Source organism: Schistocerca serialis, chromosome 5 (genome assembly GCF_023864345.2).
Source record: "Schistocerca serialis cubense isolate TAMUIC-IGC-003099 chromosome 5, iqSchSeri2.2, whole genome shotgun sequence".
NCBI classification, from domain to species: domain Eukaryota; kingdom Metazoa; phylum Arthropoda; class Insecta; order Orthoptera; family Acrididae; genus Schistocerca; species Schistocerca serialis.
The window spans coordinates 613,520,653-613,533,896 of record NC_064642.1 but is presented as its reverse complement, the minus strand read 5'-3'; positions in this window follow the sequence as shown (position 1 = coordinate 613,533,896).

Here is a 13,244-nt window from a genome sequence, read left to right as displayed (position 1 = left end):
TCTGTTTAAATTTCTGGAGGGAATGCTTTCAAATCTAATTTCTGAGTCGGTTGACAAGAAGGTAATTAAAGAAGAGTCAGGTTTCAGAAAAGGAAAGTCATGCACTAGTCATATACTCAGTTTAACCCAAGAAATTGAGTAATGGCATGAAAGAAAGCAGATTACAGGGGTTGCCTTTATAGATTTTACAGCTGCTTATGACCCCATGAATCTTGAGAAACAAACAAAGAAGCTGTACACAACACTTAAGAACTATGTATCGACGCAGTTTACTCAGTGTCTGCTGCAGAACAGACGATTTTTTGTCAGTGTGAATTACAGAAAGTGTCAATCGAGAATGCAGAGGAACAGCCTTTTGCAGGGAAGTGTGCTGGCTCCAATATTATATAGCACACATACCAATGATTAGTCTTCAGCACTGGAACCCAGTTCATCTACACAGATGACAGCTGTTGCTGCTCAGGGAGTGACATTTGAAGAAACAGAATTCAAGCTAACATCTATTCCCAAAGAACTTGCCATCAATTATAATGACAACCCCTTGTGCCCAGCTCAGATAAAACTCAAGTGAGTGCATTCCGCCAATCTCCTGCAAAGGACATGTGGCAACTCTCGACAGCCACACTGTCGATAGCCACCCATTCTTCAAACTTCTTTGACTAATTTAGTCAGTGATCATGTTACTTACTTGTATGTGCTTCGTGTTAGCCTTTTCCGAGTTACGTGTAATAAAAGTTGACTTCGGTCGCAAGCGTGGATCCATTCTACTCTCCACCCTATGTAATGTGTGAATCCTGTTTTTCCACCGATTTCATTATTTCGCTGTTCTGTGCCATTTCTCTTTGTGAGCCATTGGCATAAACAGTTACAAAAATAACGGATCAGTATAATATCAATGTTCCGTCACCGTTCACACTGGATATACCGTATTTACTCGAATCTAAGCCGCACCTGAAATTTGAGACTCGAAATTCAAGGGAAGAGAAAAGTTTCAGGCCCCATCTCCAAATAGAAACAAAGTTGGTACATTGTAATACGAGAAACAATTTAGGTTGAATGAATGACTACACAGCTACAGTAGTTTGGTTCGAGTCGTAAGCTTAGCAGTTAAGCTCTACCAGGTAGCCATTGCTATGCGTCAGGCGCTCCGTCCGTATTTATACGGGTACCCTCCCTTTTTCACGTGCTTCGTCTAGTTTGAATTGATTGCTTATTTTTTTTAATCTGATAAGTGCCGTTCTCTTTGTTATAGGTGTTTACGTCACTCTAAGCTGAAAATGCATTAATGTACTGTGTCACGCATTGTTTACCGCATTCTGATAATGAGTGTTAATGGCAGGTCGCCGAGTGTTAATGGCAGGTCGCCGCTCGCGGTATGGCTTGCTTTTGTGCACGCTACCGCCTCTTACAATAAAAAAAAAGGGCAAGATTGCTATTTGTTGTTACTTACACTTCTGCTTTCTTTGATAATGATCAACAAGAACCAAATAAGAGACTGCGTGTGATAGAAGATGTTCTGAACGAGAGTTTAGCGAAAATTTTTCTCCGTTTGAAAATCTTTGCAGACGCCTCTTTAGTACATTACATTCTGCACAGAAATTAGAGTCATCTTAGATTTAAAAATCTAGTCAACTGCCGTGCTTCATTTCTGACTGTATCACTATTAGGCATAAGAATAATACGAATATATACATGACACGATATGTATATTCTTCCGCGTTTGCTGTTGTCTCACTCTCTTAGTTTATTAGGCAGACAGGATTTAAACGAGATAGCAGCAGACATGAAAGAATACATGGCAAAATGTTTATATTCGTATTATTCTTGTGGTGACAAGAATACTGCATGTGATTCACAATTCATAATAGTTCCTATTAGCAACCATCTCTTCTCACAGGTAGGAAAATATTCAGAATGTAGAGTTGGCCATATTGACAAACATCCCAAACAGTCTTGCCAGTCGGATTTTCGTAGTACATTGAAATGCTGCTACATTGAACGATACGGAATTTGTATTTACTTCGTTGGATAATGTATAAAAATGCAGTGGTAGAAACTCGGGGCGGAGAAAAAAGCTTGTCTTCCCCCTTTTTTTTTTAAAAAAAATTTATTGACTGACGCACAAGGTTTTGCGCCAATATTTATCTTTGTGCCTGCAAAGCATGCCTGTGGAGCACTACATATATTCGACGGCAGAAGTTAGTTGTGGCGGCACCTACCAACATTTTTCAGACCTTCCGCTTACTTTGCACTCGATTCTAAGCCGCAGGCGGTTTTTTGGATTACAAAAACCGGAAAAAAAGTGCGGCTTAGATTGGAGTAAATACGTGTATGACATAGTCGTTTTCCTCAATGCAACTGCAGCTACAAAAATCATCTTGTCTTGCTGCCAAATAAGTCAGTGTGTGAACTTCATCCTTGTGATCCACCAGGGCAGGAACAACACGCCATCCTGCAGACTTTTGACAACTCTCTCTCTGGCGACTATAGATCTACTTTCACTTTGCCACAAGGATTTTCATCAATCAAACATGAACTTTACTTGCTCCCAACATTCCAACTGACATAATCTATGTTTCACACAAGAACCACATCATTTTGTCGAGTGCTCAGACTATTTGCAGTTGGGGGTTTTAAAACGGCTATTGCATCTGCACTGGTCCACACACTTCTGTTCCTGCCACACTGTTGTGTCATGCTTACAAACCCCCTCCTGCTCTGTCATCAAATCTTGGGAGACACTGCAGTTGGACACCACCACTGCAGTCTGCTCACTGCACTTTTCTGCAACAGACTTTTTCCGTACCTGCTAGGTGCTCCCATGGTGTGCTACGAGCGTGTCGGACTACTTCTGAAGTTAACACAACCACTCAAGAACAGCTCAAAGACTTTAAAGACTTGTTTTGGCCTGTTGGACAATATTTTGGCCATCCACGGCATCTGCAGTGATGATGCCAAATTCGCGCGTTTCATCAACCATCTGCATGAACACCTGATTAGCGACCTAAATACTCTCTCCACCCATCTCACCTAAATGTGCCAGCATACAAGACATTATTATTGAGCACCAGTCTCACTTGCCAGAGGATGCATTTCATCATATCATGCATGAAGAACAGCTGGGTGGCAAATCACCATTACAGCTCTGGTGCAGATTGTGTGCCCTCATCGACCCTGAAGTGCTTCTGGATGTGGACATTGTGGGTAGTGAGGTTACCTCAAGACGTGCAACTGCTAATATTATCCCATGTCATTGAGCCTTTGGGTGCCAAACTTCACCTTGCCGACTAAGCGTATCGCATAATACGTCATTGCCAGCTCTTGTTGTCAGTGAGTTGCCCAGTGTTGGACTTAGTTGGCAACAGTACTTCAGACCTTCCCCCTCTCACCCATACAGCAGGTGGTGTGCAAGATCAAATATGACACTAGACAGTACTGCACTGCCACCTGCAGATGGTTTGAGTGACTCCCATCGCACTCCACACCCTGTCTACCGGCTATTCTGGTTCCACATGACATTTTGGCAACACTACAAGGAACTGTCGAATCCTTGCACATTTTTAAATACTGAATCATAGAGGTTATTTTGCTTTTTTAATTGCGTTGTTCACATATGATTGTTCTATTGGATCCTAACAGTGAGGTATTTTAGCCACTATTACATTGGTATGTGTTAGCTTACCCAGTGACTCTTTCAGTGCTTTTGTTGCTGCAACTGTTTCATTGTGATACACATCATTAGCACCTCCTATAATTACTGCATAGTCGTTTGATGATAGATTCTTGCATTCTTCTTCAACGCTGTAAACAACTTGGCTTAATCTTGCTTTTGGTTTTACTAGTCCCCGAATTTTGAACCTTCCTGCTGCATCATCTGTTTTCAGTTTTATAGCTAACACTCTTCTGAAACAGTCTGAAAAAACTTTTAGGTTATTATAGTGTTTATTTTTTTTTTAGTACCTTTGTGTTCATTTGATGATATTGTTTTATCACAGTTTGGTTTGGGGTATGTCGTCTTTGGACTGTCACTTGATAATCACTGTCATTGTTTACATGAGTTAGAGCTGAGTATCTATTCTCATGTTCAGGGATTATACAAAGATTAAGATAACTATTCATTTTTGTGTTGTTTGTTGCCTTACAAGACGAATTAGTGAATTTAGTTTATCTATAAGAACTTCCTCATCAGAGGCTGGTGCATGGTACACAGAAGCAATGATAATTTTTTGGCTATGCAATACTATGGCTGCGACTTCAAATACACCTTCAATGCAATGTTTGTATAGGCCTATCACTGAATGCTGCAGATTTAAGTTATCTTTGATGTAGATTGCAACTCCACCATGTGCGATATTTGTTCTACAATATTTTGTGGCTAATATGTAGCCATAAGGTACACACAAATCTATTTCTGAGTCATGCAACCAATGCTCATTTATACACAGTATGCTACAGTTAATTTTGTCTGCCAAGTACTGTAACTCATTAACCTTATGTCTTAGGGATCGTACATTAACATGAAATAACATTAAATCGTTTTGTTACTGGGAGGAATACTTGTTGCTTTTCCTGTTGCATTATCTTTACTGTCCCTTGCAAACTGTTGTAACCAAATCCAACTTGTGTTAGATTTGATCACTAGTGGAAGTTTCCCTGTACCATATCTTCGAACTGAAGCCCATAAATTGTTTTATTAGCAGAGCTTAATTTTTCTCTTACGGGCTTAGTAACAGTATTATTTATTAAACACATAGCCACTGCAATCTAATGCCACTAACATATCTGACGAATCGCATACTTGAAGGAGTATTCCCTGAATGTCTGAAAATGACAGTTACACTCCCAATCTATAAGAAAGTGGCAGAAAAATGTCAAACAATTATAGACCTATGTCAATAGTTCCCATTATATCAAAAGTAACAGAAAACAGCATACATATCCAAATTTACAATTATTTTGAAAGTAATAAATTACTGAGTAAGAACAAGTTTGGCTTTTGATCTGAACTATCGACAACCAAAGCAGTTGAATGCCTCCTTAGTAATATATATGAAGGATATGAAAACAAGAAACTCACTTGTGCTAGACAGATTTAACAAAAGCCTTCGACTCAGTCACACATGAAATAATGATAAAAAACTAGAACATTATGGTATTGTAGATAAACCATTATAATTTTTTCAATCATACTTAAGCAATAGGGTACAATTAGTAAAAACAAACTATCGAAAGTCAACAACCAAGAAAGTAAAGAGAGGAATTCCACAAGGCTCAGTGCTTTGCCCTTTCCTGTTCATTGTTTACGTCAATGACTTCTCAAATTATATGCCATGCAACAATGTACTGTATGCTGATGATATGACACTAATAACAGATGGAGAAAATATGCAAGATGTCATAGAATACAACAAAATAGTAACTGAAATGAGCAGTGACTGGTGCAGAGCCAACCTTTTATCAATAGGCCTAAACAAATTGAAAGCTGGAGAAATTTACTTCACTCTGAAACCAATTGAACAGAACATAAAAATGTCAAGTTACTAGGTTTACATATAGATCAAAACTTACATGGGACAGACACAAATTATCTACGTGGCAAACTTGCTCGAACACTCTCTCTATTACACAAGCTGAGACACATTATCAGTAAAAATCTGCTAATCTCCACATACTTCGCTTTTCTCTATTCACAACTGCAATCTGGCGTACTTCTTTGGGGTAACTCAGTGGGTTCAAGTGGCAGAAGAAAGCAGTTAGGTGCATTTTAGGACTAGCGCCAAGACAAAGTTGCAAAAATCATTTTAAAGAACTAAAGATAATGACACTACCTAGTATATACATTTATAATTGTTTAATATATGCTAAAGAGAACATAAAGAACTTTAATTTAAGATCTGAAGTGCATGATCATAATACTCGAAATAATAGTAACATAGACCTCCCATACACAAAGCTGACATTAACACAAAAGAGCCATAAACACCTTAGCTTGAAATTTTATAACAAACTCTGAAAGGCTGTGAGTGAACTATCTATGAATAACTTTAAGCAAACAATAGAAGTGTGGCTCAAATGTACGCCATATTACTCTCTTGATGAGTTTCTAAACAGTGACACAAAAGAGGTATGCTACATGAAACAAAAAACTGCCATATGAATTATACCTATATGTTTGTGACAGTAATGTACCAACAAAGACTTTTTAGGTGGATACGTAAGAAGTACCATAAATATATCCTGATACAATTGTATATTTAACTGTTATGATTTATTATTATTATTATTATTATTATTGTTATTACTATTGTGAATGAATAATTGTTGTATTACCATAATTACTTTAGCATGCGTATCTGCTTGCCCTGCACAGGCACAATTATGTACAATAATAATTATTGTAATTTTTAAAAAATGTATTGAACACACTGATGATGCCAATTGTATGGAAAACATACTGAAAGGCAAATAGAAGATTCTATTCTATGTGAAAACTATGTTAAACTCCATATGCATACTGTCATGGACAACTGTCCAATACCTAACACTTGTGCAACAGCTCCATGGTGCACAGCTCTTTGTTGTCATAGAGTGTCAAAAGGCTTAGAATCAGATTCTGACACACAAAGACGATATTCCACAGACTGCCATTATCGCACCTTTAAGACCATTTCAAGTTATTGTGGACAACAGTGTAGAGATAAATCACAACATTGTTGCCATAGTGTTACCTTCTGTCACTCCATACATCCGGCGTCAGACTGCATGGCTTTCGTTAATGAACTGCCTCTACCCAAAATTTATTGTGATGTCAGATGATTTCTTAGCATGGTGAACTTATTCCAGCATCATATCCCTCACACTGCTTCTCTTCAGGCTCCCCTGACAGATGCCCTGGGGGGTAAAATCACCTCCAGTGCATGCAAGATACAATGATCCAAGAACCCTGTTTGGTAACTGTATGTAACTGTTCTTGGGTAGCAAATTCTGTCTCTTTATCCTTAAAAGGTGCACACTGCTCTTCAAGACTTTGTACCTGGGTTTCAAACTGATTATCCTGCTATTTTAACCATATCAGTGTGTTTGATTCTTGACTTTATATTATTTATTAAAGGGTTGAACTGCTCACGTACGTGTTGCTTGACCTGTTTAGTTTTCTCATTTAAATCAGCTAAAAGTTCCTCTCTAATTTTTTTGTTAGTCTGTTCCAGATTGCTGGCCTGTATTCTTTCATGTTCTTCAAATATTATATTCAGTTCTTCATTGTGCTATGATAATACCTTCAGAGTACTTTGCAAAATATTATTGTTCCCACCTGGCATTACTACAGGAGGGAGCGGAGACTGGCTCAACTTGGTCAACAGTTGTGGATGCAATTCCTGAATTTTTGAGTACAAAACTTGACTGTTGCGACAAATTACATACTACAGACTCAGTTTTGAAAGCGGAATCCCCAACTGTACTCTTTTATTCCATGTTTGATAATGAAAAATTCAATTCTGTCAGACATTGTCCTATCTGTCTCAGTTAAATCAGTGTTGTGAGAGGATTCCTGTTCAGTTGTCCTTTCTTTGTCTACAGAATTACCAAAAGTTACCTCTGCTGCAGCTCTAGCATATGACGTAGCTCAGATAGCTTTTGACAGTTTAATGTAATTATAGCAAAGCAGCAAACAAAAAAGAAATCTCTCACTTCCATAAATGTTAATCAAAATAGTTAAACACTTACAAAACTCACTGAATAAATGCAAAGCCAAGCTTCTGATAATATCAATGTGCAATGAAATACCTATACTTCAGTAAAGGCCACAAAGCAATACATACCATAAAAAATCACTGTCTGTCTAACCATGCGACACTTCAAGATTCAATAAATAAGAATACTTTTAACTGGGAATATATCCTTAGCAATAGTAAAGATTAATATTAAAAATCACTTATTCTAAGCACAATATAACGCTACAAACGCATAAAGTGAAAGAATCTCACTTGTACTACACTCCATAGTATTTCAAAAGTTCACAGTTGAGAATAAAATACTTCTCACAAAATAGGTGTTGAAAGTTGCACACAATGCACGAGTTCTATTCCTGCACAAGCAAACTTTTAACTATTCTCCAAAAAATTTGTCTACATTGTTCCTGGTAATAAATATGCAAATCAATCTGTGATTGCTGTAACGGCATGACCCGATCGATTGTGAAGAATGAACCTTGGTCTCGGTATCATAACCATAGATAAACATCTCATCACCAGTTTTGATTCTCTTAAGGAACTTTTCGTTCTCATTTGCGCCATTCAAATCTCTACACAAACTGTGAGGCGAAGGTCTTTATAGTCTTGACTCATGAGTCGTTGGACGAACTTGGCGGCAACACGATGCATTCCAAGATACTGTGTAAGCATTTCATGACATGATCCTAATAAAATGTTACATTCTTCTGCAATCTATAAGACAGTCAGTCTTCGACTGGCACACACAATTTCGTTGACGTTCCTCACACGAGCGTCGTCGGTAGACGTCGAAGCGCGTCATGAACAAAGGTCATCTTTAACTTCCGGCAGGTCATTTTTAAATCGTGTGATTTAACACAGAGTAAGGCTTAAGCACTCATCACCGTAGGCTTCCTGCATAATTTGGTGTGTTTCTGTAAAGGTTTTCTCGAGTTTCACCCAAAATTTAATGCAGACACGCCGCTCCTTTAACTCTGCCATCTCGAAATTCGCAAATTGTGCGACACAACCTTCTACTCAATAAAGCACTGAGCAATTACTAACAGACGTAAAACGGTGACAATTCCGGCAGTTACACATTAAACACAGGCATGTTCGGGGGCGCCAACCGCATTTTGCTCCAGCGCACATTTTTGTGAAATTACGAATGTTTCGGAATTTTTTGAACAGGCCTCGAATGCACATACTGTTTGCAAAATGTGTTGCGACTTGAGTTAGTACATAACACTACTGGCCATTAAAATTGATACACCAAGAAGAAATGCAGATAATAAACGGTTATTCATTGCACAAATATATTATACTAGAACTGATATGTGATTACATTTTCACGCAATTTGGGTGCATAGATCCTGAGAAATCAGTACCCAGAACAACCGCCTCTGGTCGTAATAATGGCCTTGATACGCCTGGGCATTGAGTCAGAGCTTGGATGGCGTGTACAGGTACACCTGCCCATGCAGCTGTAACACGATACCACAGTTCATCAAGAGTAGTGACTGGCGCATTGTGATGAGCCAGTTGCTCGGCCACCATTGACCAGGCGTTTTCAATTGGTGAGAGAACTGGAGAATGTGCTGGCCAGAGCAGCAGTCTAACATTTTCTGTACCCAAAAATGCCTGTACAGGACCTGCAACATGCGGGCGTGCATTATCCTGCTGAAATGTAGGGTTTCACAGGGATCGAATGAAGGATAGAGCCACGGGTCGTAACACATGTGAAATGTAACGTCCACTGTTCAAAGTGCCGTCAATGCGAACAAGAGGTGACCGAGACGTGAAACCAATGGCACCCCATACCATCACGCCGGTGATACGCCAGTATGGCGAAGACGAATACACGCTTCCAATGTGCGTTCACCATGATGTCGCCAAACACGGATGCGACCATCATGATGCTGTAAACAGAACCTGGATTCATCTGAAAAAATTATGTTTTGCCATTCGTGCACCCAAGTTCGTCGTTGAGCACACCATCGCAGGCGCTCTTGTCTGTGATACAGCGTCAAGGGTAACCGCAGCCACGATCTCCGAGCTGATAGTCCATGCTCCTCCAAACGTCGTCGAACTGTTCGTGCAGATGGTTGTTGTCTTGCAAACGTCCCCATCTGTTGACTCAGGGATCGAGACGTTGCTGCACGATCCGTTACAGCCATGCGGATAAGATGCCTGTCATCTCGACTGCTAGTGATGCGAGGCCGTTGGGATCCAGCACGGAGTTCTGTATTACCCTCGATTCCATTTTCTGCTAACAGTCATTGGATCTCGACCAACGCGAACAGCAATGTCGCAATACGTTAAACCGCAATCGCGATAGGCTACAATCCTACCTTTATCGAAGTCGGAGACGTGATGGTAAGCATTCTCCTCCTTACACGAGGCATCACAACAACGTTTCACCAGGCAACGCATGTCAACTGCTGTTTGTGTATGAGAAATAGGTTGGAAACTTTCCTCATGTCAGGACGTTGTAGGTGTCGCCACCGGCGCCAACCTTGTGTGAATACTCTGAAAAGCTAATCATTTGCATATCACAGCATCTTCTTCCTGTCGGTTAAATTTTGCGTCTGTAGCACGTCATCTTCGTGGCATAGCAATTTTAATGGCCAGTAGAGTAGTAAAAAAGCAAAAAGTGAAACCTCATATCTGATGTTGAAATTTTACTGCATGAACAGCGAATATAGTAAGCGAAAAACTATTTCACTACATTATTTTGTGAATGTCTCAGCGAGAAAAAGTTACGTGCAAAGTTTGTTGGAAGCTGCTAAGTGCTCTCATTCTCAAATACTGGATGAATATAGTCTGGGTAATTTTCGCGTCCTGAGTTACACTGCCTCAAGGCAAACACACAGTTTCTACCTGTAGCACTTGTCTTATTGTGTTAAACTTTTGATGTAAGTTTATATCTCTTTATGAGTAGATTATTTATAAGTAGATTATTTATAAGTAGATTATGACAGCATTTTAAATTTTTAAATTCGGTCAATAGTTATATGAAATACTGCAAATGAAATTTTTATTGCTCTTGGAAGCTCTTATACAGGGTATTTGTTTTAATTTGAGACAACTAAGTAAGAGGGTTATTTGGAAAGTAAGTTCAGGTCAGTCGCGCAATGGAAACCACTGTGAAAATCAAAAAAATTTTATTTGGAACCTTTAGCTACACCTTCGAGCCACTTCTCAACGTAGCCACCATTTCTACTTAGAAATATGTCCGTTGTGCCCACTTTCCAGTACCATCGTCTTTAAAGGTAGCCACTTGTGCTTTCCGCAAATTCTCTACGCCGATCTACAGCTCGTTTTCTGTGCCAAAACTTTGTCTTCACAACCAGTAGTTCAAGTGAGTAGAGATGAAACTCAGCGGGAGCCAATTACGAGCTGTATCGGGGGTGGTCGAATACTTCCCACCGAAAACGCGACAGGAGCATCTCCATTCCCCCTGCAGGGAGAGACCGAGAATTGTTACGAAGAAGGAACCGTATGACGGTTACGTTATGTGTGATGCATAACATCATTCGAAATCTCTCACTACGCTCTCAAACTTGGCGGGAGACACTATTTTCTAGGCATCTTTACGTGCTCAAGGTGCACTCAGAACTGAAAAGAGCAACGTACGAGATCGATGGGCGTACTAGAGAGATTGCTCAACGCATATGTGCAAAACTTCATGGGATTTTTACAGAGGCTTTCATTTCGTCACCGATCGGAACTGACTTTCCTAATAGACTTCGTATCTCGAAAACGACACATCGTACGAAAAGAATGTTCTAGGTGAAATATTAATACAACTAAAGAGGAAATCTGTCTGCGCTGCAACTGGCCACCTCCTACCCACCCCTCCAGCGTGGCCGGGGTCAACTTTGTATTTTCAAATAGGAACTCCGCATTTTTATTGAATATTCAAATTCTAAGCCAAACAAATGTACGGTGTACTCAAGTCATTGTTTACCATTCGTGGTAGAGTGCGCTGTGATAGACAAATATCAAATGTGCCTGTTTTTGTAACTAAGATTCAACATATTTTAACGATGTAAATATAAGCCTTTGTGCTCTAACGGTTGATATGTTCAAAATTTACTTTAGTGTCGCAAATTTGATTGTACAGCAAATATTGTTAGCTGTTTCAATGTCTCGTTAGAAATTACATTTAGCATGATTCAGGAACAACGATGTGGATATAATAGTTTCTGTTCCCGTCGGGATGCTTGATAAAGGCGAGTCCCCTTACCTCTGACCACTGTGGTGCTTCATTTCGGTGAGTTTCCATGGCAGGTGCGTCTGTCATTGCCAATTCATCCACATTTTACCTCATTACAATGGTTGCGGTTTGCATTCTGCCGGAGCCGCGTAGCGGCCAGCGCGAGAATTACGGCGGTTGGATGCAAACATACGCCGAAATCAGTCACCCTGGTGGCGGTGGTCATCGAAATCAAGCATTCCGTTGGGTCGCGGAATCACGACAATCAACAGAAAACTACGTTAGCGTGCAACTAGCTTATCTGGCAGAAACGTCAGTGTTCGTCCCTATAATAATAATATAATAATACTTTACAATCGAATTAGCAACACACAAGTATCGTTTGAACATCAGTATCAATCGTTAGAACACAAAGGTTTGCATTTACATCGTGAATGAAATGTAGAGTCAAATGCGTCGGTTCTTAATTGCAAAAACAGGCACACTTGATATTTGTCGATTACAGCGGCATCTACCACGAATGGGAAATAATGGTGTAAGTAGACCATACGTATCTTTTGGCATAGAATCCGAATATTAAATAAAAATAGGGGTTTCCATTTGAAAATACAACGTTCACCCCAGGAGAGATAAGGTGTCCAGTTATAGTACAGAGCAATGTCCCCTTTACTAATATTAACTTTTCACTTAGAACATTTTTTTCGCACGATGCGTCGTTTTCAAGACTTTTAGTTGTCTAAAATTAAAACAAACGCCTTGTATAGGCAACCTGCTGTCGGAGGCCGTACACAGCATTGTTAGCCCTTCAGTAATACGGATAGGCTATTGGCTCATATACTTGAGTGATTCATAACAGCCGGCCGCTGTGGCCGAGTGGTTCGCCGGCACGGTAGCTCAGCGTGTTCGGTCAGAGGGCTAGCTGCCCTCTGTAACAAAAAAAAACTGAGTTAATGAATCAACAACGAACTAAAACGGGTGTCTTTCGACGTCCGCACAGAGCAGATACAAAAAAATAAAATAAAAGTGGTTCTAGGCGCTTCAGTCCGGAACTGCGCTGCTGCTACGGTCGCAGGCATGGATGTCTGTGACGTCCTTAGGTTAGTTAGGTTTAAGTAGTTCTAACTCTAGGGGACTGATGACCTCAGATGTTAAATCCCATAGTGCTTAGAGCCATTTGAACCATTTTGATTCATAACAGTCTAAACCAGTTGCATAAATAAAATTGGCAACTGGAGTATCTTGTTCCAACAAGGCTTGTGAGGGTAGCAATAGGCCCTCACAAACTTAGGACCAGGGAAAGGCGAATGGAAACGCTT